At 43.4% G+C, this 27440-nt stretch overlaps 1 protein-coding gene across 1 annotated transcript in view; it reads left to right on the top strand.

The window, feature by feature from the left end:
* Positions 1-1381: 1381 nt before the first annotated feature.
* LOC141051955 (26S proteasome non-ATPase regulatory subunit 8) overlaps positions 1382-27440 on the top strand; it is a 65928-nt gene continuing 39869 nt past the window's right edge. The window contains exon 1 of the mRNA XM_073549109.1: positions 1382-1489. The gene's annotated coding sequence lies outside the window, so the exon portion shown is untranslated. The remainder of the gene's footprint in view (positions 1490-27440) is intronic.

Genomic DNA, 27440 nt, shown 5'->3' with positions numbered 1-27440 from the left:
TTCAGGATATCTGTTTTTGCTTTTTGTTATTACAAGGAGCGGGAAGAGTTTAGGATTAGAGGTCTGTTGGTTAGAGAGTTGGAGAGAAGAAGATCCCTGGAGAGAGGGATAGATGGATGGAAGTGCTGCAGCAGATCCCAGTGACATGGGTCTGCTGGCACGGCAAAGGAAGAGAGAGAGCAACGTAGACTGAAAGCCTGATTCTCCATAGAAAGGAAGAGTAGTACGGAACGTGAGGAGTAAAAGAGAACAGAGGACGCGGGTTAGAAGAGAACCCTTCCTAGAAGTTCTAAGCGCAAGGCCGGGGCCCGTTCCCTGAGGTTGTATGGATACTAATGGTCCTGCAGCAGACACCGGAGGAATAGAAGTAGTGACCACTTTATTCCCACACAAGACTTGGGGGCACAACAGCAACTGGATAGTGAGCCGGGACTTAGTAGCTAGGAGTCCCCGAAGCAGGCTACAGCTGTTTGCCGTACAAGTAGAGTTCATAAGAACATCGGACAAGAGGCACTCCAGTGTAACTCAGTACTAGGAGTACTTCACTTAAAGGCGCTATAAGAGGAGACGCTCAGAAAGACACATGTTGGCGGAGTGTTGGAAAGTATTCCATCTGGCCTGGAGGTTGACTGAGTCCCTAACCCGGAGGACACGGCACGGAGGCAGGCACCTGTTTGTACAACAGACTGTGAGTAAAGATTTGGAACTACATGCCCTGGTGTCCTCCACTTATTCCCGCACCAACTTGTCCAGCACTGCTACCCCCTCTGCGCCTGACACTACACCATCTACGTGTCACTTCATTTACACTGCCCTGGGACAACAGCCCTGCCTGTGGAGGGCTATAACATCACTGCTGCACCACACCATCTGTCCCAGAGGATCTGTCTGCAGCGTCGGCTTACATCTTCATTGCCGAACACCACAGGTGGCGTCACGAATCACTTATAAACTTTCATTACCATAAGCACACTGAAACAACACCTTTTACAATGGGCGCCCAGGGCCACGGGCCGGGTCACAGCTGCCGTGACATCTCCCATTGAAGCTCATCGGGCCCGGTACCAAGTACCCACACAGCTCTTGGTGTGACGGCGTCCCACTCTCACCATAGATTAGTATACTAATATTTGAGGAAGATTCTATAGAGCAGATTATATCATGCAATGTGGACACAGATATGGTAGATAGATAATAGATTTGGTTACAGAGTTGGGAAAAAAGTATATGCCCCCTTCCTTGTGGGTTCTAATCACCAAAAGTATGTCTACTATAGATCCAATGTGTGGCCCAATAGATTGCTCTTTAAATTTGTCTGTTCATCATTATACTTTACACTATATGCTTTGGAGGTCAATAAAGTGTTTTTTTGTTTTTTTAGAAATTTGAGAACTGCACTGATTTCTTCTGCACTACCCTTCCTCATATTCTGCCTCTTTCCTATCGTGGAGTCACCCGGCAGAGTCTAGGATGTCTTGGGCCTTCCCAGGTAAGTTGCCGCCGCACTGTTGGAATGATATTAGCTAGATGGCCCTTTCCGACTTTGCAGCCAATATTAAAAGGGTTCCCCTCACTATCATCCCTTTTAGGTAACAGCCTCTCTTCTCTATACACAGATCAGAGGATGTCTCGGTGCAAATCTCAGTGATTAACACCAATCTATCGGGTAACTTGGTAGCAAGTGTTCCGTTTCCCTGCAGCGCCACCACAGGGAGTACTAAACATTGCACCATTCCGGTTCTAACTTCTAATCAATGAACTGACCATGTAATGCACAAACGTGCCGGGTCCTCCAAAGAGGAAGACTCTCTTTGTATCTGCTTCTTCTCTAGCAAAAACGTGAAGGCTTTGGTCACTTTGGGACTAATAATTAAAATAGTGTAAAATAGTAATATTGATTATTTGTGTTGAACCTCCGATGTATCTATGATGTATCCCCGGTAAGATTTATTACACAATGGTTCATATACTCTATGCAATAATCCTGACCATAGGCTGATACGGGATACGTAGGATCAATCATGGACACTCATGGTAACTGACTTTTGCCTTCTTGCTCTTTTCTCCCCAGATGCTATTTGACATAAAAGGTTTGTGTTTTGCAGGAATTTTTGCTCCGACATGTCTCTTTCAGTCCCTCTGTCACTTTCTGCCCCCCTGGGAGGTGCCTCCTTCACTGGAGCTGAATTCCTGGGATAGTTCTTGAGCAGAAGAAAGGAGCAGAGAGCAGACACCTGCCCAGGCCTAACAGCTGGCTCTATTCTCCGCTGTGTGAAATCCATTCCAGCCCAGCAGCCTATTTACCAAGTCCTCCTGGGCCGCAAAACCCGGGCAAAACCTACAGGACAAAACAGTCCAATGTCCAGCAAAGACATTTCTCACAAGCCAATGCCTTCTTTTGTTTTTAGGAAATCTCCGCAGGGAATTGCAAAAAACGGCCAATACAATGACCACGGTGTAAATATAGGGATGCCATTAGCTATGGGAAAACAATACTGGTGAAAATACTATACAATATAGACACACACACACTACTGGGCAAAAGTGCGGAAAAAATGACGCAGAGTAAGAAGCTTACGAAAATAGAAGTGTTAATCGTTCAATTTTATCAATTAGCAAATTGAAAAGTGAAATGTAAATCCCACCAGTATTTGGTCACCGTCCTTTTGCCTTCATCGCTTCTTCTCGTCATTTGTACACAGTGTTTGAAGGATTTCGGCAGGAGGTTGTTCCAAACATCTTGGAGAACCAACCCCAGATCTTCTGTGTATGAGGCTTGTACAGACCCTTCTGTCTCTTCATGTGGTCCCAGACTGGATGATGTGAGATCAGTGCTCTGTTGGGTTCAGATCATCACTCCCAGGACTCCTTGTTCTTCTTTACACTAAGGATAATTCTTAATGACATTGGGTGGATGTTTGGTGCCATTGTCCGGCTGCAGAATGAATTTGGAGCCCATCAGATGACTCCCTGATGGGTTTACATGATGGGTAAGTATCTACCCATATTTTCAAGCATTGAGGACAGCCTTAATCAGGATCATATCCCCAACTCCATTTGATGAACTGCAGTCCTGAACTTACAAGGACCCTCCACCAGCTTCACGGTTGTTCTCATGCCCTCATTATTGTGCTGCTCTCCAGCCCTTCATCTTTCTGTTACAGCCAAATATATGCAGGCGCCGGATCCGGTTTTTACATTTTCCGCCGCATCGCGCCTGATGCTTCAAAATGGAAATGTGAAAGTAGCCAAACTTGGTCAAAGGTGAAGGAAAGATGAATGCAGCATGTTATCAGCAAATATTGGTGGCAAATTTGCAATCAACCCGGAAGCTGAGCATGGGACATATTTGGACGTTCCAACATGATAGCACTCCAAAACACAAGACCAAGTCAACCTGTTGGAGATTTTGCATTGGGGACCACAAATTTCAAGTTATGCCACAGTCCATAAGGATTGCGGACTCTGTCCCCAAGAGCTTACAATTTACCGGGGAAGGAGATATTGAATCTGCTGATGTTGCAGCAGTTATTGTAGGCTTTTCTGAAAATATGGATTTTGTCAGTGCTTTTAAAGGTTTTGAAAATTGAGAAAAGTCTGACTGATTGGGTAGCACATTCCAGAGAATTGGAGGAAGCACGAGAGAAATCTTGGATATGGTTTTGTAAGGAGCAGACGAGGGAGAGAAAAGATGAAGAACCGAAGAGGACAATAGGTAAGGGTATGTGCACACAGAGTTTTTTGGCTCTGCGGATTTTGTAGTGAAAACTGCAGATAAATCCGCAGGACTAAAGTCCTGCGGTTTATCTGCGGTTTTGCCTGCGGTTTTACACCTCATAATGGATGAGGTGTAAAATTGCAGCGTTTCTGCACAAAAGAATTGACATGCTGCGGATTGTAAACCGCAGCAAAACCGCGCAGAAAAATCCGCAGCATGTGCACAGCGTTTTTTTATTTCCATAGGAAATAAAGGTACTGTACAACGCAGCAGAATCTGCTGCATTTCCGCAGGGCCAAAAACGCTGCGGAAACGCAGCAGAATTCACAGCGTGTGCACACACCCTAATAGTTGGAGAGATTTGTTTGCTTTTTTTTGTAGTATATACTTGGGATGTAGCAAGAAATTAGATTGTGGAAATATGGCAGGGATTATTTTATTTTTGAGTTTTTGAAGTTTTTTTGTTGTTGCTTTTTAACACCAATAATAAGCTGCTTGGAATTAAAATGTGAAGGTTCCCGTGTGTTGATTATTCTCAATTTGGGAGCTTGCCAGGGAGTTCACAGAAAGAATAGGTTATGTTAGCTTCTTTTGGCTATGTTGGCTCCCTTTTTGTCCACATCACAGCTGCAACACGATAACTGCTGGGGTCCATGATCTAAAAATCTGTATTGACTATCAGCGGAAAATTTCTAACAACAGCGTGACTGACATCTAGTGGTCATGCGAGGCTGTGCACTCTGATAATGGCGGTGTGTGACTGAGGACATCTAGTGGTCACCTATAGTATTACACTCACTGAGGCGTAACTAATTGTGATCGAGTTAATGACTGGTCACATCATTATATGTCCCCACTAGCTGCTAGTTATCAGCTATTGTCAATTATGTCTCACCTCAGTTCAGGCAATTTTCTACTAATAAAAGCGTTTATTGCTCTTCACATGCTGTAAGCACAGATTTCTTCATTGCAAAACGGTCAACGTATTTCAATTTTATTCTTTTCATATCTTAAAGGGGTTGTCCAGTATTGGAGACAATTTTTTTTTAACTTAAATGCATGTGTTTGGGGCTAAAAATCATTTTTTAAGCAGGGTTGAAGCTCTGCTATGTGTAGCACAAGTGATCAGAAGATCGCAGCTTCAGACTATTGAAGCAAGTGAAAGTGTAAAAAAAAAAAAAGGTTTTAAAAATATTTTTTGACAAATATAAAAGGTTCAAATCACCTCCCTTTTTTCCATTAACCTCTTCACGACCGCCCACAGTAGATAAACGTTGGCGCTTGCTGGGCTTTGTGCAGCGCCGACGTTTATCTACTGTCGGCGGTTTTGTGCCCCCCGGGACCCCCTCATACCTTATAACACGGGGATCCCGGTGCACAATGCATGCTGGGACCCCCAACGTCATCGAGACCTGATTGGTTCAGGTCCCGATGACGTCAGCGTCACAGCAGCCAATGGGAGCGATCGCTGGGAAAGCTGCTTGTTTCCCGGCGATCTCCCTCATTGTAACGCGGCTTCTCCCTCTGATCTGACACTGACAGCTGATCAGAGGTGAAGCAGCGTTATTGTGTGACTAGATCGCTGCCTGGCACAGCTGATCGCTGCCTGGCACAGCTGTGCCAGGCAGCGATCTTGTCACACAGTAACGCTGCTTCACCTCTGATCATCTGTCATTGTGAGATCAGAGGAGAAGTCGCGTTATTATGTGCCAGGCAGCGATCTTCTCACATAGTAACGCTGCTTCTCCTCTGATCTCACACTGACAGATGATCAGAGGTGAAGTGGCGTTACTATGAGTCAGATCGCAGTGCAGCGATCTTGTGACAAAAATAAAAAAAAAGTAAAAAAAAAAAAGTTAGGGCTAGGGCTGGGATTAAGGTTATGGGTGTGTTGGTGTTAGGTTTGTGGTTAGGGTTATGGCTAGGGCTGAGGTTAGGGGTGTGTTGGGGTTAGGGTTGGAATTAGAATTGGGGGTTTCCACTGTTTAGGTACATCAGGGGCTCTGTAAATGCAACATGACGCCCGCAGACCATTCCATCAAAATCTGCATTTCAGAACGTCACTACTTCCCTTCCGAGCCCCACCGTGTGCCCAAACAGTAGTTTTCTCCCACATATGGGGTACCAGCGTACTCAGGACTCAGGACAAATTGGACAACAACTCTTAGGGTCCAATTTCTCCCGTTACCCTTGTGAAAATAAAAATTGGGGGCTAAAAGATCATTTTTGTGGAAAAAAAATGATTTTTTTATTTTCACGCCTCTACATTATAAACTTTACTGAAACACTTGGGGGTTCAAAGTGCTCACCACACATCTATATAAGTTCCTTGGGGGGTCTAGTTTCCAAAATGGGGTCACTTGTGGGGGGTTTCCACTGTTTAGGTACATCAGGGGCTCTGCAAACGCGACATGACACCCACAGACCATTCCATCAAAGTCTGCATTTCAGAACGTCACTACTTCCATTCCGAGCCCCACCGTGTGCCCAAACAGTAGTTTTCTCCAACATATGGTGTACCAGCATACTCAGGACTAGAGTTGAGCGATACCGTCCGATACTTCAAAGTATCGGATGGTATCGGCCGATCTTTAAAAAAAGTATCGGTATCGCCGATTCCGATACCGGAAGTCCCATTCAAGTCTATGGGACTTCCGGTATCGGAATAAGAAAAACCCTTTCCTGCCCTTGTACAGCCTCTCTGGGGTCTGTACGGGCCTTTCGGGGGTCTGTGCCGGCCTGCCAGGGGGTCTGTGCCGGCCTGCCGGTGGGCTGTGCCGGCCTGCCGGTGGGCTGTGCCGGCCTGCCGGTGGGCTGTGCCGGCCTGCCGGTGGTCTGTGCAGGCATCGTCCGATGGGACTACAAGTCCCATCGGGCGATGCCTGCTACCATGACAGTGATTGACACATTAGCCAATGATGGGACAGTAGTAGTCCCATCATCCGGCTAATGTGTTAAATGTAAAAAAAAAAAAAAATTACATGCTACATACAACATGCATACTACATACATGCTACATTCATACTACATACTACATACATGCTACATTCATACTACATAAATACTACATGCAACATACATACTACACATATACTACATGCATGCTACATACATACTGCATGCTACATACATACCACATATATACTACATACATACTACATGCATGCTACATACATAACACATATATACTACATGCATGCTACATACATACTACATGCATGCTACATACATACTACATATATACTACATGCATGCTACATACATACTACATATATACTACATGCATGCTACATACATACTACATGCTACATACATACTACATATATACTACATGCATGCTACATACATACTACATGCTACATACATACCACATACATACTACATGCATGCTACATGCATGCTACATACATACTACATGCTACATACATACTACATATATGCTACATGCATGCTACATACATGCTACATACATACTACATATATACTACATGCATGCTACATACATACTACATATATACTACATGCATGCTACATACTACATACATACTACATGCATGCTACATACATGCTACATACATACCACATACATACTACATATATACTGCATGCTACATACATACTGCATGCTACATGCATGCTACATACATACTACATACATACCACATATATACTACATACATACAATACATACATAGACATACAGTACATATAACATAGAGTAACATACTTACCAATACTTGTCACATTGTTCCCCGAAGCCATTGTCTTTTCCGGAATAAATATTAACATAACAAACCACAAAAATACTCACCCACGATCCGAAGCAGTCCACGAGTGTGTCCCATGACGATCTTGGGTAGACAACTGCAGCATCAGCTGTTGCTGCCGTTCTCTACGGGCTGCAGGAATCCAATGACGGAAGGTAGGTATCCTTCCGCACTGTATTCCTCCGCCACTTAAAAAAAAAAAGTCCCTAGTCTCACTTTATGCCATTGCTGTGTGGGAATTTGCCACGCAGCAATGGCATAAAGTGAGACTAGGGACTTTTTTTTTTTTTTAAGTGGCGGAGGAATACAGTGCGGAAGGATACCTACCTTCCGTCATTGGATTCCTGCAGCCCGTAGAGAACGGCAGCATCATCTGATGCTGCAGTTCTCTACCCAAGATCGTCGTGGGACACACTCGTGGACTGCTTCGGATCGTGGGTGAGTATTTTTGTGGTTTGTTATGTTAATATTTATTCCGGAAAAGACAATGGCTTCGGGGAACAATGTGACAAGTATTGGTAAGTATGTTACTCTATGTTATATGTACTGTATGTCTATGTATGTATTGTATGAATGTATTGTATATATGTGGTATGTATGTAGTATGTATGTAGCATGCATGTAGTATGTATGTAGTATGTAGCATGTATGTAGTATATATGTAGTATGTATGTAGCATGCATGTAGTATGTATGTAGTATCTTTTTTTTTTTTTTTTTTTTTAACATTTAACACATTAGCCGGATGATGGGACTACTACTGTCCCATCATTGGCTAATGTGTCAATCACTGTCATGGTAGCAGGCATCGCCCGATGGGACTTGAAGTCCCATCGGACGATGCTTGCACAGCCCCCCGGCAGGCCGGTACAGCCCCCCGGCAGGCCGGTACAGACCCCCACAGGGTGCACAGACCACCGGCAGGCCGGCACAGCCCCCCGGCAGGCCGGTACAGACCCCGGGCAGTCCACACAGCCCCCGGCAGGCCGGCAGAGACCCCCGGAAGGCCCGAAATGACGGCGCATCATGATGCGCACACACCGCGCATCATGATGACGTCAGTCTGTCAATCAACTTTGAACTTCCGATTCCGATGCCGAATTCCGATATTGAAAAAATATCGGAAGTCGGTATCGGAATTCCGATACAGCAAGTATCGGCCGATACCCGATACTTGCGGTATCGGAATGCTCAACACTACTCAGGACAAATTGGACAACAACTCTTAGGGTCCAATTTCTCCTGTTACCCTTGTGAAAATAAAAATTGGGGGCTAAAAGATCATTTTTGTGGAAAAAAAATGATTTTTTTTTATTTTCACGGCTCTACATTATAAACTTTAGTGAAACACTTGGGGGTTCAAAGTGCTCACCACACATCTAGATAAGTCCCTTGGGGGGGTCTAATTTCCAAAATGGGGTCACTTGTGGGGGGTTTCCACTGTTTAGGTACATCAGGGGCTCTCCAAATGCGACATGGCATCCGATCTCAATTCCAGCCAATTCTGCATTGAAAAACTCAAACGGCACTCCTTCTGTTCTGAGCTCTGCCGTGTGTTCAAACAGTGGTTTAGCCCCACATACGGGGTATTGGCGTATTCGGGAGAAATTGCACAAAAAATTTAGTGGTTCATTTTCTCTTTTTACACTTGTGAAAATAAAAAAAAAATGGTTTTGAAGTAAAATGTTTGTGAAAAAAAGTTAAATGTTTATTTTTTCCTTCCATATTCCATTCATTCATGTGAAGCACCTGAAGGGTTAATAAACTTCTTGAATGTGGTTTTGAGTACATTGAGAGGTGCAGTTTTTAGAATGGTGTCAATTTTGGGTATTTTCTGTCATATTGACCCCCCAAACTCACTTCAAATGTGAGGTGGTCCCTAAAAAAAATGGTGTTGCAAATTTTGTTGTAAAAATGAGAAATCGCTGGTCAACTTTTAACCCTTATAACTTCCTAAAAAAAAAAAAAAAAATTATGTTTCCAAAATTGTGAAGATGTAAAGTAGACATGTGGGAAGTGTTATTTATTAACTATTTTGTGCGATATCACTCTCTGATTTAAGGGCATAAAAATTAAAAGTTTGAAAATTGCAAAATTTTCTAAATTTTTGCCAAATTTTGATTTTTTTAACAAATAAGTGCAGATCATATCTAAAATTGTTTACCACCATCATGAAGTACAATATGTCATGAGAAAACAATGTCAGAATCAGTAGGATCCGTTGAAGCGTTCTAGAGTTATGACCTCATAAAGTGACACTGGTCAGAATTGAAAAAATTGGCCCGGTCACGAAGGCAAAAACAGGCTCGGGTGCGAAGGGGTTAAAAAAAGCACATATTTGATATCGCAACGTTCAGAAACACCCGATGTATCAAAATATAAAAATAATTTATCTGATCAGTAAACCGTGTACTGAAAAAAATGAAAACGTCAGAATTATGTTTTTTTGGTCACCACAACACTGAAATAAAATGCAAAACGTCATATCTACACCAAAATGGAATCAATAAAAACGTCAGCTCGGCGAACAAAAAAATAAGCCCTCACCCAACCCGAGATCACGAAAAAGGGAGACGCTACGGGCCTCGGGAAATGGCACCTTTTTTTTTCCCCACCACTTAGATAAAAGATACCCTAGACATGTTTGGTGTCTATGAACTTGCAATAAACTGGGAAATCATAATCGCAGGTCAGTTTTAGCATTTAGTGAACATGGTAAAAAAACAAACAAAACTATTGTGGAATTGCACTTTTTTTTGCAATCTCACCGCACATGGAATTTTTTTCCCATTTTCCAGTACATGATAAGGTAAAAACCAATGGTGTCGTTCAAAAGTACATCTTGTCCCGCAAAAAATAAGCCCTCACATTGACGGAAAAATAAAAAAGTTATGGCTCTGGGAAAAAGTGGAGCAAAAAGCAAAAATAAAAAAACTAAACAAAACAGAAAATGGCCCGGGAGTGAAGGAGTTAAGGCCTGTGCTTCACTACAACTTTTTGCAGCAGAGTCAGCTGCAGTCCAGCCAATTGCATGCAACTCAATGTATTGCTTTGGACTGAAGCTGTAGCTAAATAGTTAAAATCAACCAAGAGCGTACAAAAAAATCATGGTGTAGCCCAGGCCAAAAGAGTTACAAAATCTCCCATTGGACTGTCAGAACCAGCTCACTGACAGAGTCTCAGTTGACTCATTCTGCAGCCACAAATAGAAAAGGCAACAAGAAAAATGCAGAAGGCAAATCTAGCAAAAATTCTAATGAAACCCAATTACATTAAAGATTTTTTTGCCAAAAACACATGCAGTTAGGTAGGGAAAAAAAATGTCCCCTAGTTGGACAATCCTTTTCATACAGAGGATTTGAAGCTTTATAGAGGTATGTACTTTACAATACAATTCAATGGGAGCACTCAAAAGATGCCCAGGTGATTTATTTTGCCAGAGTTTTTGCTTGAAAAAAAACCAACAGCGTTTTTTTTCCTTGCTTAATTTTAAGTTAAATAAAATAAATCCACAAAACGACAGTAAAAAAAAAAGCTACAAAAATGTTGAAAAAATGCACTAAAATAAATAGATACGACGGCGAGGCCAAAAAATCAGCAGTATCTAATATTTGTACACAATGGAGCCCCTTACCCTATAGCTCAGCGGGCGGCCTGAGCCAAAAAAAAAAAAATTCTCTCCGCCCCTTTAACAAGGGTATTTCTAGCCTAATTCTCCTCAATTAGGGCAAATGGTTCCCACTTACGGCCATCTGAGAGCCGGGCTGGAGAATGGAGGGGTCAGGGGGTCAGGATCTGACTATAAATAGCAATCTGGGAACAGTTATTTGGGGAGAATTATTGAGAATTCAGAGATCGCTGTCATTCCCGGGGCCCCGCGCGGACAGATGATTGTGGTAATAATAATATCTGTCCTTTAATGTTGGCGATTAGGCATTCCACAACCCGGCAGATGTCACGGTTAAAGAGAAAAAAAATACTTTGCAGACATATTAGGTTATGTGCACACTGAGCTTTTCGATGAGTTTTTAGAGCAAAAACTGAGTGGAAAATCCTTCTCCAAAACTCTTCCAAAACTGTTAAGTTTCTGCTCTGAAAGATAACTCAGAGTGAACATACCCTCGTTTCTCACTTCCGGAAACCGACAACGGTCTGTGTCCTGAAGCGGTTTCGCTTGCGGCTTTGTCATCATTTTCTGAGGTTGCCACTGAGATCATTTCTGTATTCTTTCCACTGCAGCGGTGAATGGCTTCCTAGTGCAAGCCCCCTGAAGAATGAACATGCTGCTAGTAAGAAAAGACTGAACATGTGCCCAGCAATGTGGTTTTTACATTTCTGTGCGCTATGTTCATTTTTTTGTAGCGGTTTCGCAGTGCTTTTTCAGGTGGATGCTAAGTGAAGTTCACCTGAAAAAGCTGTTTTGTTCACAAACTGTAGGACTTTATACTGTAACAGAAAATGGCACCCCATTATTTTATTTTATGGCTAGGGCCTGTGTTATGGCTGAACCGCAAGTGTCCTGACCTGAACTAACAGCATCGTAACTCTATATAAAGGGAACACTCAGATAAAGCGGTCTTTGTGCTCGCACACTGGTGCACATGGACTATTTCCCATGAGGACCACTGCAGCTTGCACTTTTTGATCAAAATAAAGTATGCAATGTAAAGGTAGCTCCCAACTTAACGCAATGTGTAACTCCCCTCAAATCAAGTAACGTCTGCGATTTTCTAATACGGTTGTCCAGGGTCGGACTGGGTTGTCTGGGGCCCACCAAGGGAATAGACTCTAGGGGCCCACCCTACAGTTATATGCAAATATCTGTCAGTCGTTATCCCCATTATAGTGGAGCATCGGCTGTAAAACACAGGCAGCTCCTGAACACCTACCGTGCGCCCCCATAACTGGATGTATAATTACGGTAGTTTACATTAATGGGGTTCTTTGGTTAAAACAAGTTATCACCGATCCATGGGCTCCACAGGATAGGTGATCACTTAGGTCCGACCATTAGAAACTGCACCGATCAGAAGTTTTACCGGTGAGAAAGTTTTATCGTTGATAGGACACGTATCCCCATTTTAAAATGGAGCTGCAGGTGGGATGTCTGACCGCTCCTCCATTCATTATCTTTGGGGCTTCTAGAAAAAAACAAGTGCAGCCATTGAGGGAAAGAATGGATCAGTGATCAAGTCAGACATGCCACTCCAGTCAAATGGGGATGAAAAGTTCCACATTTTGGTGAATGGGTCCAAGTAGTCAGACCCCCACCAATCAATACGTTACCACTTATTCTGAAGAGAGGTGATTACTTTTTTCCACAGGAAACCCCTGTAAGTGCATCTCTGCCGCTGTGAACCAAGTATTTAATCTCTAATGGAAATAAAAAATCTTCTCCTAATATCAGAGAGAACAAATGGCCACCATATACAACACAATCCACTATGCCAAGATCAGTACTACCATATGCAGGGAAGAAATACCACCACACCATGACCAGACCACATAGTGACCGAATAAAACTATATATAAGGGACAAATACCACCGCACCATGACCAGACCACAGTGACCGAATAATACTACATACAAGGGACCAATACCACCGCACACCATGACCACACCACATAGTGACCGAATAATACTACATACAATGGACAAATATCGCCACACCATTAACAGACCACATAGTGACCGAGTAATAATACATCATAGGGACAAATACCACCATACCATGAACAGATCACATAGTGACCGAATACCACATACAAGGGACAAATACTGCCACACAATGACCAGACCACATATTACCACCACAGTGACTGAATAATATAACATATTACCAGCATATAGGGTCCAAATAATACCACATACAAGGAGAAATACTGCCACACCGTGACTAGATCACAAATTACCACCACATAGTGACTGAATACTACAATTCTGATTATGAATACAAACCACAATACTAACAACACTCTTATTACCACCAGTGACATTATACACAGTACCTCTGTATATAGTGTGAGTGTACAGGTAATACAGTGATCACCAGTGACATTATACAGAGGAACTCTGTACACAGTATACAGTATATAGTGTAAGTGTACGAGTAACACACTGACTCACCGGTGATGTTTGTAGTTGAAGTCTTTCATCTTCATCCAGTGCAGACTGCCATCACTTCTTCCAGCAATTCTGTAATGCTGTAGATAAGCCCCTGATGTAACCTGAAAGATAAGAAAAACAAGTTAGATTTTACTCACGGGGGGGTGGGGGCGGTGGGTGTTGCGGTCCAGTCTGGCACCTCCCATCTTCCAGAGATGACATCCTCCTTCTTTCTTCTGCCGTGGCTCCTGCGCAGGCATACTTTCTCTGCCCTGTTGAGGACAGAGTAAAATACTGCAGTGCGCAGGCACCGGGAAAGGTCAGAGAGGTCCGGTGCCTGTGCACTGCAGTACTCTGCTCTGCCCACAACAGGGCAGAGCAGTGCGCCTGTGCCGTAGCCGTGACGGGAAGCAAAGTAGAGGACGTCATCTCTAGAAGATGGGAGGTGCCGGATCACACCGCGACACCCATCGGACCGGACTGGACCCGGGACCGCTCCCGGGTGAGTATAATCTAACTTGTTTTTCTTATCTTTCAGGTTACATCGGGGGCTTATCTACAGCATTACAGAATGCTGTAAATAAACCCCTGATGGCGGTAGCCGCATCTTATAGGCCAAAAATGGGATGACAGATTCCCTTTAACAAAACTGCTATGTAACATGGACGAATGGCTTGTCACAGAGCAGAGCGCCCTGTCACAGCTGCAGCCTGCATTCATCTTGATTTGCGTTGTCACCAGGGTCAGCTGCAGGTTTTTGTGGGCCTCGGGCGACAGCATATTAATGGGGCCCTTTAACACATGCCACAATTCCTGATGCACAGATAAAAAAAAAAAAAGAGGTATAGTGCAATATATGGGCACCACATCATCTTCCATACAGTATTATAAGCAACCACATAGTCCACCATACAGTATTATGGGCAACCACATAGTCCGCCATACAGTATTATGGGCACCCACATAGTCCACCATACAGTATTATGGGCACCTACATAGTCCGCCATACAGTATTATGGGCACCCACATAGTCCGCCATACAGTATTATGGGCACCCACATAGTCCGCCATACAGTATTATGGGCAACCACATAGTCCTCCATACAGTATTATGGGCACCCACATACAGTCATATGTAAAAGTTTGGGCACCCCTATTAATGTTAACCTTTTTTCTTTATAACAATTTTGGTTTTTGCAACAGGTATTTCAGTTTCATATATCTAATAACTGATGGACTCAGTTATATTTCTGGATTCAAATGAGGTTTATTGTACTAACAGAAAATGTGCAATCTGCATTTAAACAAAATTTGACCGGTGCAAAAGTATGGGCACCCTTATCATTTTCTTGATTTGAACACTCCTAACTACTTTTTACTGACTTCCTGAAGCACTAAATTGGTTTTGTAACCTCATTGAGCTTTGAACTTCATAGCCAGGTGTATCAAATCATGAGAAAAGGTATTTAAAGTGGCCACTTGCAAGTAGTTCTCCTATTTGATTCTCCTATGAAGAGTGGCATCATGGGCTCCTCAAAACAACTCTCAAATGATCTGAAAACAAAGATTATTCAACATAGCTTTTCAGGGGAAGGATACAAAAAGTTGTCTCAGAGATGTAACCTGTCAGTTTCCACTGTGAGGAACATAGTAAGGAAATGGAAGAACACAGGTACAGTTCTTGTTAAGCCCAGAAGTGGCAGGCCAAGAAAAATATCAGAAAGGCAGAGAAGAAGAATGGTGAGAACAGTCAAGGACAATCCACAGACCACCTCCAAAGACCTGCAGCATCATCTTGCTGCAGATGGTGTCACTGTGCATCGGTCAACAATACAGCGCATGCATAACGCCTTTTTGTATGACCAAACAACTCAATCTTTGTTTCATCAGTCCACAGGACCTTCTTCCAAAATGTAACTGGCTTGTCCAAATGTGCTTTTGCATACCTCAGGCGACTCTGTTTGTGGCGTGCTTGCAGAAACGGCTTCTTTCGCATCACTCTCCCATATAGCTTCTCCTTGTGCAAAGTGCGCTGTATTGTTGACTGATGCACAGTGACACCATCTGCAGCAAGATGATGCTGCAGGTCTTTAGAGGTGGTCTGTGGATTGTCCTTGACTGTTCTCACCATTCTTCTTCTCTGCCTTTCTGATATTTTTCTTGGCCTGCCACTTCTGGGCTTAACAAGAACTGTACCTGTGTTCTTCCATTTCCTTACTATGTTCCTCACAGTGGAAACTGACAGGTTAAATCTCTGAGACAACTTTTTGTATCCTTCCCCCTGAAAAGCTATGTTGAATAATCTTGGTTTTCAGATCATTTGAGAGTTGTTTTGAGGAGCCCATGATGCCACTCTTCATAGGAGAATCAAATAGGAGAACTACTTGCAAGTGGCCACTTTAAATACCTTTTCTCATGATTTGATACACCTGGCTATGAAGTTCAAAGCTCAATGAGGTTACAAAACCAATTTAGTGCTTCAGAAAGTCAGTAAAAAGTAGTTAGGAGTGTTCAAATCAAGAAAATGATAAGGGTGCCCATACTTTTGCACCGGTCAAATTTTGTTTAAATGCAGATTGCACATTTTCTGTTAGTACAATAAACCTCATTTGAATCCAGAAATATAACTGAGTCCATCAGTTATTAGATATATGAAACTGAAATACCTGTTGCAAAAACCAAAATTGTTATAAAGAAAAAAGGTTAACATTAATAGGGGTGCCCAAACTTTTACATATGACTGTAGTCCACCATATAGTATTATGGGCACCACATAGTCCACCATACCGTATTATTGGGCACCTGCTCCTTCATACAGTATTATGGGCTCCCTGCTCCTTTATGCAGCGCATTATGGCCCCCCTGCTCCTCCATGCAGCACATTATGGCACCCCATCCTCCTCCATGCAGCACATTATGGCCTCCCCTGCTCCTCCATGCAGCACATTATGGGCCCCATTGTTCGTCCATGCAGCACATTATGGGCCCCACTGCTCCTCCATGCAGCACATTATGGGGCTCATACATGAAGAAAAAAAGTCAAATCCTCATCTCTCCCGTTCCCACCGGAGGTCCCATACACTCAGTGGCTCTCCCGACTCTGCAACGCTCAGGACAGAGAGGCTGAGCACGCAGTGATGACGTCATCGCACCCTCTGCCCCGAGACGTCGCAGAGTTAGAGGGCACTGAGGCACTGCAGCTGCCGGAACGAGGAGAGGTGAGTATTAAAGGGGGGGCCAGCACTGGCACCGGGCTCCCCGACTCACGGACCCCATGCTGTCTGTCCCACTCCCCGTTCGCCCAGGGCCCCCAGCACTTACCTGGGTTCGTCGGGTGGTGCCGCTGGCCCCGGTCTTGGCAGTGGGTCGATTCAGCGTGCATGCGCCCGCGCGCGCCTCTGCCTCCCTCCGTTTTAAAGGGCCCGCATCCTTAATTTTTTTTCTTCTTCCTCATCTCTGGGGCCCAGGGGCCCACTGGGCATTTCACCGGTATCCTGGTGGGCCAGCCCGAGCCTGCGGGCGTCTGAACCCTAATTGTGTTATTTCAGGACAGGAGAGGTCAGGGAGGGAATTGTGGCTTAAGAATCACAGAATGACAGAATCGTAGAGTTGGAAGGGACCTACTAGGCCATCTGGTCCAACCCCCTGCTCAAAGCAGGATTCGCTAAATCATCCCAGACAGATGTCTGTCCAGCCTCTGTTTGAAGACTTCTATTGAAGGAGAACTCACCACCACTCGTGGCAGCCTGTTCCACTCATTGATCACTCTGTCAAAAAGTTTTTTCTACCATCTAATCTGTGTCTCCTCCCATTCAGTTTCATCCCATTGCTTCTAGTCTTTCCTTGTGCAAATGAGAATAAAGATGATCCTTCTACAATGTGACAGCCCTTGAGATATTTGTAGACAGCTATTAAGTCTCCTCTCAGTCTTCTCTTCTGCAAGCTAAACATTGCCAAATCCTGCAACCTTTCCTCATAAGACAGGGTTTGCAGACCGGTCACCATTGTGGTCGCTCTTTTCTGAACTTGCTCCAGTTTGTTGATATCTTTTTTAAAATGTGGCGCCCAAACCTGGGCACAGTATTCCAGACGAGGTCTGACCAAAGAGGAGTAGAGGGCAATAATAACTTCACGTGATCTAGACTGTATGTTCCTGTTAATACATCCTAGAATTTTATTTGCCTTTTTTGCTGCTGCATCACACTGTTGACTCATATTCAGTCTGTGATCTATTTTTATACCCAAGTCTTTTTCACATATGCTGTTGCTTAGCCCTATTCCTCCCATTCTGTATATGGTTTTCTCATTTTTATTGCCCAGATGTAGTACTTTGCATTTTTCCCTGTTAAAAACTATTCTGTTAGTTGCTGCCCACTGCTCCAGTTTATTTATATCTTTTTGAATTCTCTCTCTCTTCTCTAGTATTAGCTATCCCTCCTAGCTTTGTGTCATCAGCAAATTTAATCAATTTACCCTCAATTCCTTCATCTAAATCGTTGATAAAGATGTTGAACAATACAGGGCCCAGGACAGAGCCCTGTGGTACCCCACTTGAGACATTCTTCCAACTGGATGTGCAGCCATTTATGACCACTCTTTGGGTCCGATCACTAAGCCAGTTATGAATCCACCTAACAGTTGCCTTGTCCATTCCATACTTTCAATAAGGATTGTGTGAGATACTTCGTCAAATGCTTTGCTGAAGTCAAGATATACTATATCTACAGCATTTCCCTGATCCACCCAATCAGTGATTCTGTCATAGAAGGAAATTAAGTTAGTCTGATATGACTTATTAGTTACAAACCCATGCTGACTCTGGTTAATCACTTTATTCTTATCCAGGTACTTACATACATGTTAAAAAAAACACAAAAATTGAGCTTGGTTTGAGTTGGTACACATGCAGCATATAAATGCATGTTCACATGGCCAAAAAGCATACAAAACCTACAAAAGACAAAATGAAAAAAACCCTGCTGTAATTAAATAAGTAAAAAGCAAAAGTGCATTTAAATCATACAGAGTTCTTAGTAATACTGTATTTGATCAAACATAGCATAAAAGCCGTCCCACCATCGACAAGGTGACTCTGTGGTTGGGGTGGTCCTACACTGTCTAATATTAAAAACCTTATCATGTGTCAAAGTTGACATCTGTGTGAATAAGGGCAGACAAGGACCCGGTCCCAACCACCGGACACCAGTCAGGGGAAGCCTTTAAATACAATTTGTTTAATAATTTGTTCAAAGATCTTTCCTGGTATAGAAGTCAGACTCACCGGCCTATAGTTGCCAGGGTCCACCTTCTTCCCCTTTTTGAAGATAGGAACATTTGCTCTTCTCCAGTCTTCTGGGACTTCTCCTGTTCTCCAAGAATTTTCAAAGATTATGGAGAGGGGTTCAGAAATTTCTTCTGCTATCTCATTCAGTACTCTGGGGTGTAATTCATCTGGACCTGGAGACTTGAATTAATTTAGGTTAGCTAAGTGTTTCCTCACTATCTTTCTGTTTATAGATATCCTGGATTCTTCTATTCCCTTAATAGGACAGTGAAGAACAGTTGATGTTACATTTCCTTTCTGAGAGAAAACAGATGCAAAATAGGAATTTAAAAGTTCGGCCTTCTCAACATCCTGTCTTACCATTTCATCATTTTCATCCTGTAAAAATCCTATAGCATCTTTGACTTTTCTTGTACTTTTTGACATATCCCCAAAATCCTTTATTATTGCTTTTGATGTCTCTTGCAAGCCTCAATTTATTGTCAGCTTTAGTAATCTGATTTGTGCCCTGCAAGTTCTGCAGACAACATTATATTCTTCTTTAGCTATGCCTCTCTCTCTTTCCATTTTATAAACATTTCTTTCTTCCTTTTTAGCATGTGCTTAAGTTCTGTGTTCATCCATCCTGGTTTCCCTAAATGCTTCCTATTCTTCCCTCTTTTTGGAATTGCTAATAATTGTGCTTTGAGAATTTCATTTTTCAAGATTTCCCATCCTTCCTGGACATTTTTGTCCTTAAGGATATCCAGCCATTGGATCCCTCCAATTCTCTTTCTGAATCCCTTAAAATCTGCCTTTCTGAAATCTAACCTTGACGTCTGAGTCTTCACAGGTCTTCCTCCCCTAGTTATCCAAAATTCTAAAATAGCATGGTCGCTACCTCCTAGGGTCCCAGCCACTTTTACCTGCTCAACCATTTCCTCCCTGTTTATAAGGATTAGATCCAAGGTAGCAGATCCCCTTGTTTTCTCCTCTACCTTTTGGAAGATAAAGTTGTCAGCAAGAGAGGATAAGAATTTCCTTGACCTGCTAGTTTTGCCTGAGATTCTCAACAAATGTCAGGATAGTTGAAATCTCCCATGACAACTATGTCATATTTTTTGGAGAACTTGCCATTTGATGTATAAAGAGTTCATCCATATCCTCAGCTTGCACAGGCGGCCTGTAGTAAATGCTTACAATGGTGTCCTTTCCATTGTTCTGTCCTTGTATTCTTACCCAAGCAGTTTCCACAGAACTCCCAGTCTCTGAAGCTTCAATCTCTGTGCAGATATACGCGTTTCTAACATACAATGCGACACCTCCTCCTCGTTTATCAAGTATGTTTCTAGCAAATAAGTTGTATCCTTCTAGCCTTGTATTCCAATCATGTATTGTCCCACCAAGTTTCAGCGATTCCAATGACATCATATTTCCTTTTCCTGTGTTAGTAGTTCCAGTTCTCCTTGTTTGTTGCCCATGCTTTGTGCATTAGTATAGAAACATTTTAGTTTGTGATTGGTTTCTCTTTCTCCAATATTTTTATTATTTAGAATTTTTTGTCTTCCTTTCCACTTCTTATAGCAGAGTTCTCATTTATCAGGTGTATGGCTTTTTCTGGCCTTTTGCTTCCCTTCCCGCATTGTTCTAGTTTAAAGCTCTCCTGATGAGTGTAGCAAGATGACTTCCAAATACATGTTTTCCAGTCTTCGTAAAGTGCACCCCATGTCTAGCAAGTAGTCCATCGTATAGGTAATTCACTCCGTGATCCAGAAATCCAAATCCTTGCTGACGGCACCATCGACGTAGCCAGTTGTTCACCTGCAGAATCTTATTTCACCGTCTTAATCCATGGCCATCCACTGGGAGGATGGAAGAGAAGACCACATGCGCTCCCAGTTCAAAGTTTTCAAAGTCACTGCAGATGGTTTCCAGGTCGTTTCTTGCTGTGTCATTTGTCCTTCATGGGTCCAATACTTTTGAAGGCCTTCCATCTGTTTTTACTTTCATGGATAAGAAAGTGCCTGTTATATTCCATAAAAACGTTCAAGTGTCCGTTTTTGTTTTTTTTTTTTTGCATAAATGGAAACGTGTCCAATTTTCATCTGATTTGCGGAACAAAGTCGCCCATTCAAGTTGATGGGTGTGTGAAAAAAATACATAGCACTCAGAGGCCATCCATGTGACGTCTGGGCACCATCCCTTTTTCACTGTCTAATTGGTAGGAGAAACTAGGAGAAGATATAGAGGACACATGTATATACAGTATATATTGTAAAGTAGCACTGTCATTCAAGGTTGGGGACACTCGCTTGGCAGCCAAATAATCACGTCCGGCACGAGTTTTCCATAAAACAATAACAATCTATGCGGTTTATTATGCTTCATAAACCCACAGCAGCAACATAAAGCTCATATAATCAGCATAGCGTTCATGACAGAGCTTCCCTCTGTTAAGCCCTGTGGTCACACAGGTTATGCAATGTCCAGTACTCAGGCTCTTCAGCCTCACAGATATCTCACCCTGTCAAGGTTTACCTCATGGCTGCTTCAGCTCACTGCAGACGTTCATTCCCTCTCCCCTGGGAACTGTCAGACGCTTGCAGCCATTACTCACAGCATTCACGTGCTGTCAGGCAGGAAGCCCCATCTCCCAGCGGGACCTTCCACAACGGACCAACTGGGTCTGAGCATTCACTCATGTGACCTACCCTGGCCACCTTATATGGTCCGTAGCCAGGCCCACCAGGTCACATAGCTATGACCTCATCACAGGTCCTTCACACTCACATAGTCTTTTACTACCAGCGTTTTCAGCCACACCCCTGGGTGGATTTGTAGGTAGCTCTCCCTAACACATTGGCACGAAAGATCAGCTCTGCTAATCAGCACATAATCAAGCCTTCATCCCGAGGCCACCCACCTTGAGATACATTACGATCATTCAGCATCCTACTCCTATTAGGACACTGGAAATGCTTATACGCCTGTCCTGGGACACCCACACAGCACCCCCTAGTGGACATAGTGGTCACTACACCACAATATTTATATATATAAAATTTGTTTTCAAGAAAAGCGGATGCCACACTGACACATGGACCAAAAATGGATGAAAATTAGATTTAAAAAATACTGATCATTCAAAAAAATAAAAAAATACTCCTGACATGTGAAAGGATTAGTGATGAGGGGACGCGCTTGGATAAGGTGTTATCTGAGCATGCTCGGGTGCTAATCGAGTGACTCCGGCATGCTTGAAAAATGTTTTGAGTCCCCACTGCTCCATGTCTCGCAGCTGTTCGATAGCCGTAACATATGCAGGGATTGCCTGTTTGTTAGACAATCCCTACATGTGTTACCGCGAGACATGCAGTCACTGGGACTCAAACATGCTGAGATAACACCTTATCCAAGCACGTTCGTTCATCACTAGACTTTTTTTTACACCTTTATTAGTTTCCCTAGGGGACCTATACCTACAATCACTTGAATGATTAAAATGTCATGACTCTGTTGTCGGGTGTCCTGGGACCAGGGGTGCCTGCCCTGTCCCTAATACTAGGGGCGCCCTAGCTCGCCCTACTCCCCACATTACTTCTGAAGGTGAAGATGCCGGGCCTTGTTCTTTGCCTTAGCTCCTGAATCCACCTTCAGTCTGTACCCTTCCCCCACCCAGGGAAGAGGGGAGTATTAGTGTACCGTAATACACCAACCAGACTAACAAGGTGATATGAACCGCAATAAAGGAAAAATCCAATGATACAAATATACACACATATAACAGAGGAATGCACCAGGGAGTGGAGGATCGGGTTAAACCAAAGTAGGAGAAGAAAGGGAATTATCAAACATCCAAAACCTAGCAACAGTCACAGATAAATCCACCAAACGCCTTCTCCAATAATAACCAACAACAACCACCAGTCATGCAGCATAAGCTACTCTGACAATGAGTGATAGCCAGGGCCCAGATTATATAGGAGATGGGAGTGGCTAACATGGAACAGCTGAGCCTTAATGCGGGAAAACTTTCAGGAGCTCTCAACTGAGCAGATTAACCCCTGCACTGCTAAAAGAAACTTGCACCATTTAATATGAAGGTGAAGTGCTTCTAAGCAGTGCAGGAGCAGGAGAAATCAGATGCTGCAGTCTTCTTGTTCCTCATTGTCATGGTAAATCCATGACATAAACACTGTAATAAACTTGGCAGACATGGGGTCTTCAGCTACCATGACAAAGCCATTGGCACCTCACCTCACAATCATGTTTAGGGGCAGATGGAGATTGAAAAGGACACCTTAACAATTTCCAGTCTCTTAAATGCCACGACTGGCATCAAAGAGGGTAAACTGCGGCGATCAGACATGGAAGGCAGTTGTATAACACAGCCAGCACACATGCTACGTAGATTAGGCTCCACTGCCTACACACAGCGTGCATATTCACTGTATCCTTGTTGGACGCTCCATGTCCTTCGGCATAACAGTCCCTGCCGGCCCCTCTGTGAGAAAACGTCGCAAAGCACTCGAACCAGTGTTAATCTATGGGCCAGCTCACATCATTGTTTATTTTTTCAGGCATATTCAGCGTGCGTGTGAATTTGCAGCATGATGCAATTGTCACTGAGACTCGTCCGAGACTCGCCAATGCAAGCCTATGGGTGCTAGGAAAAAATCGCACAGCACTTGGATGCTGTCCTATTTTTATGCACTGATGTCTTTTGAAAACCCAGCAATTCATGTACCGCATACTGTAAAATCGCACTGACAGGTTAGAATACAATAGATAAAATAGATACCGTATTTTCTGGCGTATAAGATGACCGGGCGTATAAGACGACCCCCCAACTTTTTCAGTTAAAATAGAAAATCTTCTTAAAAGTCGGAGGGGGGGTCTTCTTATATGCAGTGTGTCATCTTATATGCCGGGTGCGGAGCAATCTGCATATGGCGGGGGAGTGGTCCCGATGACGAAGGGAGGGTGTAAGTGGTGTTATCATCCCCTTTTACTTTTACCTCATTGGTGGCAGTAGTGCGGTGGCTCCTCCATCTGCAGTGTCGCGACTCTGTGCTGGGGGTCGGCAGCGGCAGCGGCTCCTCTTTGTCCAGCGTGGGGGCGCTGTGCTGGGGGGAGGCTGCGGCGGCTCTCTGTCCAGCGTCGGGGCTCCTCCGGCATTTCCCCAAAGCCCGGAGGCCCAAGGCAACTCCATTGCTGCGATGCAGTGGCCTCCGGGAAAATGGCCGCCAGAGCCCGTGCATGCTAATTCAGATCTCGTCTCCCAAGATCTCGGGACAAGATCTGAATCTAAGCATGCGTGGGCTCCGGCGGCCATTTTCCCGGAGGCCACGGCATCGCAGCAATGGAGCTGCCTTGGGCCTCCGGGCTTTGAGGAAATTCTGGACAGAGAGCCGCCGCAGCCACCCCAGCACAGCGCCCCCACGCTGGACAAAAAGGAGCTGCGTCGACCCCCAGCACAGAGTCGCCACACTGCTGAAGGAGGAGCCGCCTCACCGCTGCCACCAATTAAGTAAAAGGGGATGATAACACCACTTACACCCTCCCTTCTTTATCGGGACCACTCCCCCACCTTATGCACTCGGCATATAAGACGACACCCGGCGTATAAGACGACCCCCGACTTTTAAGAAGATTTTTAGAGGTTAAAAAGTCGTCTTATACGCCGGAAAATACGGTATATACACATAGAATACATAGATATATAGATGTCAGCGACACACACATATACTGTATGTGTATATATATATATATATATATATATATATATATATATATATATATATATATATATATATATATATATATATATATATATTACATAGATAGATTGAAGAAATGCCGGCAATTCATCTGCCATGTACTGCAAAATCACACAGGAGCCGACAGGATAGAATAGATGGATTACACACAGTAAATACATATAGAATATATAGATATACACATGTCAGTGACAAATACAATTAATACAGTGTGTGTGAAAATTACTGTACATGTATTTCATTAATAACATTAACATTTTTCTGAAAAAAAATGGCGTGGGCTCCTGGTGGGTTAACCAGCAAAGGGAAAGCTGACAGCTGGTCGTCGATGTTTATAGCGTGGGAAGGGGTAATACCTATGGAGCTTCCCAGGCTAATAATATCAGCTCACAACTGTTTACTTAGCCTTTACTGGCTATTAAAATGCTGGACCCCCCAAAAATGACATAAGGTCCCCCTATAATAGCCAGCAAAGGCTATGCAGACAGCTGTGGGCTGATATTAATAGCCTAGGAAGGTCCCATGGATGCTGGTCCCTCAGGCTACAAAACATCAGCACTCAGCTGCCCCAGAAAAGGTGCATCTCTAAGATCTGCCAATTCTGGCACTTAGCCTCGCTCTTCCCACTTGCCCTGTAACAGTGGCAAGTGGGGAGATAGTTGGGGGGGTTGATGTCACCTTTTGTATTGTCTGGTGACATCAAGCCCCAAGGTTAGTAATGGAGAGGTGTCAATAAGACTCGCCCATTACTAACCCCATGATCATATTGTATAAAAACAGACACCCAGAAAAATGTCATTCAATTGAAAGAATGACTCAGACTCTTTTAATAAATCTTAATTAAACCATACTTTCGACATCGCCCATTCCATTCCAGATCCAAAACTTTGATACAAATCGCTCAGTTTTATTCATGTATGCAAAACAAAAATCAGATGTGAAACCAGCCAAAGACTCAGTAATGGCCGTTTATGGCCTCGGATTGGCGGAGAATACTCGTGGCTCTCACTTGTGACTTTTTTCTTCTTACATGAGATTTCATGGGAGGGGGGATAGTTACTGTAATGCCGTAGTTTCAATGCAATAAACTGGAAACTAGTCAGCAATTAAAAAAAGCAGCAGAGGAAGGGTTAATGTGCGCAGCTGTCACTAAATTCAGCGTTCTCCCTTTCATTCACCCCTAATTGCTCGTAACAAGGGACATTAACACTAATCACGTCTCTTACGTACATGCTGGAGTGTTTAGCACGGCAATTGGACACAGATTGAGTGGCCACAAATCTTTCTTCTGCGCCAGGGTCACAGTGCTTGGTGGAGCAAGGGCACAACCTGTATGTAGCGGGCGTCATCATACAGCGCGGGGTATCACTGAACAGAGGACTGGAGACGAGCACTGGATCACGGAGGGAGGGAGCTCGGTGTATGACCAGTGTGTAGATATATAGAGCTGTGTTTGGCGCAGTATGATGTGGTTTTACATAGGACTGCAGATTTTTTCATAGGACTGTACGTATTTACTGCCATTTTTGTGTTAGTACATACTTGTTTGTATACCTTATGGAACAGAATTTATTTGAATTCCTCTTGTTATTCCTCCTAGAAATGTATGAATAAATAGACAACTGGGTGGATACCAGTCACCTGGATGTCCATACACACACTGACAAGGAAAAGGGCCACGCCCAGTTGTTAATTTGTTCATTTCAAGAAGAATAACAGAGGAACAGAACAAGAAGAAGTTTACAATGAAAAAGCTGCAGAATTGTTATATTATGAAAAATACAAGGAAATATTAATCAGAAGTCCTTAAAGGGGACCTGTCAGTCACCATAAATATGTATTTTTCTTTACCTGGTGTAAATGCCGCTGTTCTCCTGAATCCGGTGATGTTTTTCTTTTCTTCCTACTCCTCTCCGTTCCTGAAATATGGCCTCCTCTTCCCTGTATGTAAATCTAGTCTTGTTCCAATGTGGGTAGATGTCTTCTTAAGGCCCACTCCCAGTTGGCTAAAAATACTAAATTTATATACAGGGAAGAAGGGGCCATATCTCAGGAACGGAGAGGAGTAGGAAGAAAAGAAAAACATCCCCGGATTCAGGAGAACAGCAGCAATTACACCAGGTGAAAATGACATATTTAGTCCGAACTCCAACAGTTAAATGACAAATTCAGCTCTGCTACATCTGAAATAAAGTGCTGCACGCTGTGTTATATAGCATTGGGTTCTTGTCTTTTTTGATGCCTAGAAAAAAACATTGTGATTCACTATTAAAATCTCATTTTTGTGCAAATCGGTACGATGTTTCCAACTACAAGAGGCAAAAACTTCACATAAGGATTCAAGAATGCAATCAAATGTCTATTTTCAGAGAGGTGCTACATGTGTGTTCCCTATAAACTAGGATATATAAACTAGTATAAAATGGTTTATATATCCCCCACCTTTTAGACCCCCCTAAGAGCACTCCGGCATCACCTTCATAAAAGCTCAGCTCCCCCTCCCCCACATACCTAGGAAAATGCTCTTTACAATTTTCGTTGATGAACGTTGGGCTCCGCTTGGCCTCTTTTGCCATGATTTATGTGAATGACGTCTGCTACATGATCCTCACAGCCTGTTCACCTGTCGCACCTGCGCATAAGAAACAAGACCTGTGTAGCCACATCAGGCCGTGTGGATGCCCTTTTACACACAATCTGTAGAAAACATGGCCCTGCTACCCCCATTCCCCACAACAAATTAAAACTGATTTTGGGGGGCACATACCAGTCTAATATGACCAGGAACTGTCCTGATTCTCATGATT

Source organism: Dendrobates tinctorius, unplaced genomic scaffold, assembly GCF_039654945.1.
Source record: "Dendrobates tinctorius isolate UK_male_01 unplaced genomic scaffold, ASM3965494v1 ptg000158l, whole genome shotgun sequence".
NCBI classification, from domain to species: Eukaryota; Metazoa; Chordata; class Amphibia; order Anura; family Dendrobatidae; genus Dendrobates; species Dendrobates tinctorius.
Note: the sequence above shows the minus strand (reverse complement) of the source record. Positions and strands in the feature narration are given on the sequence as shown.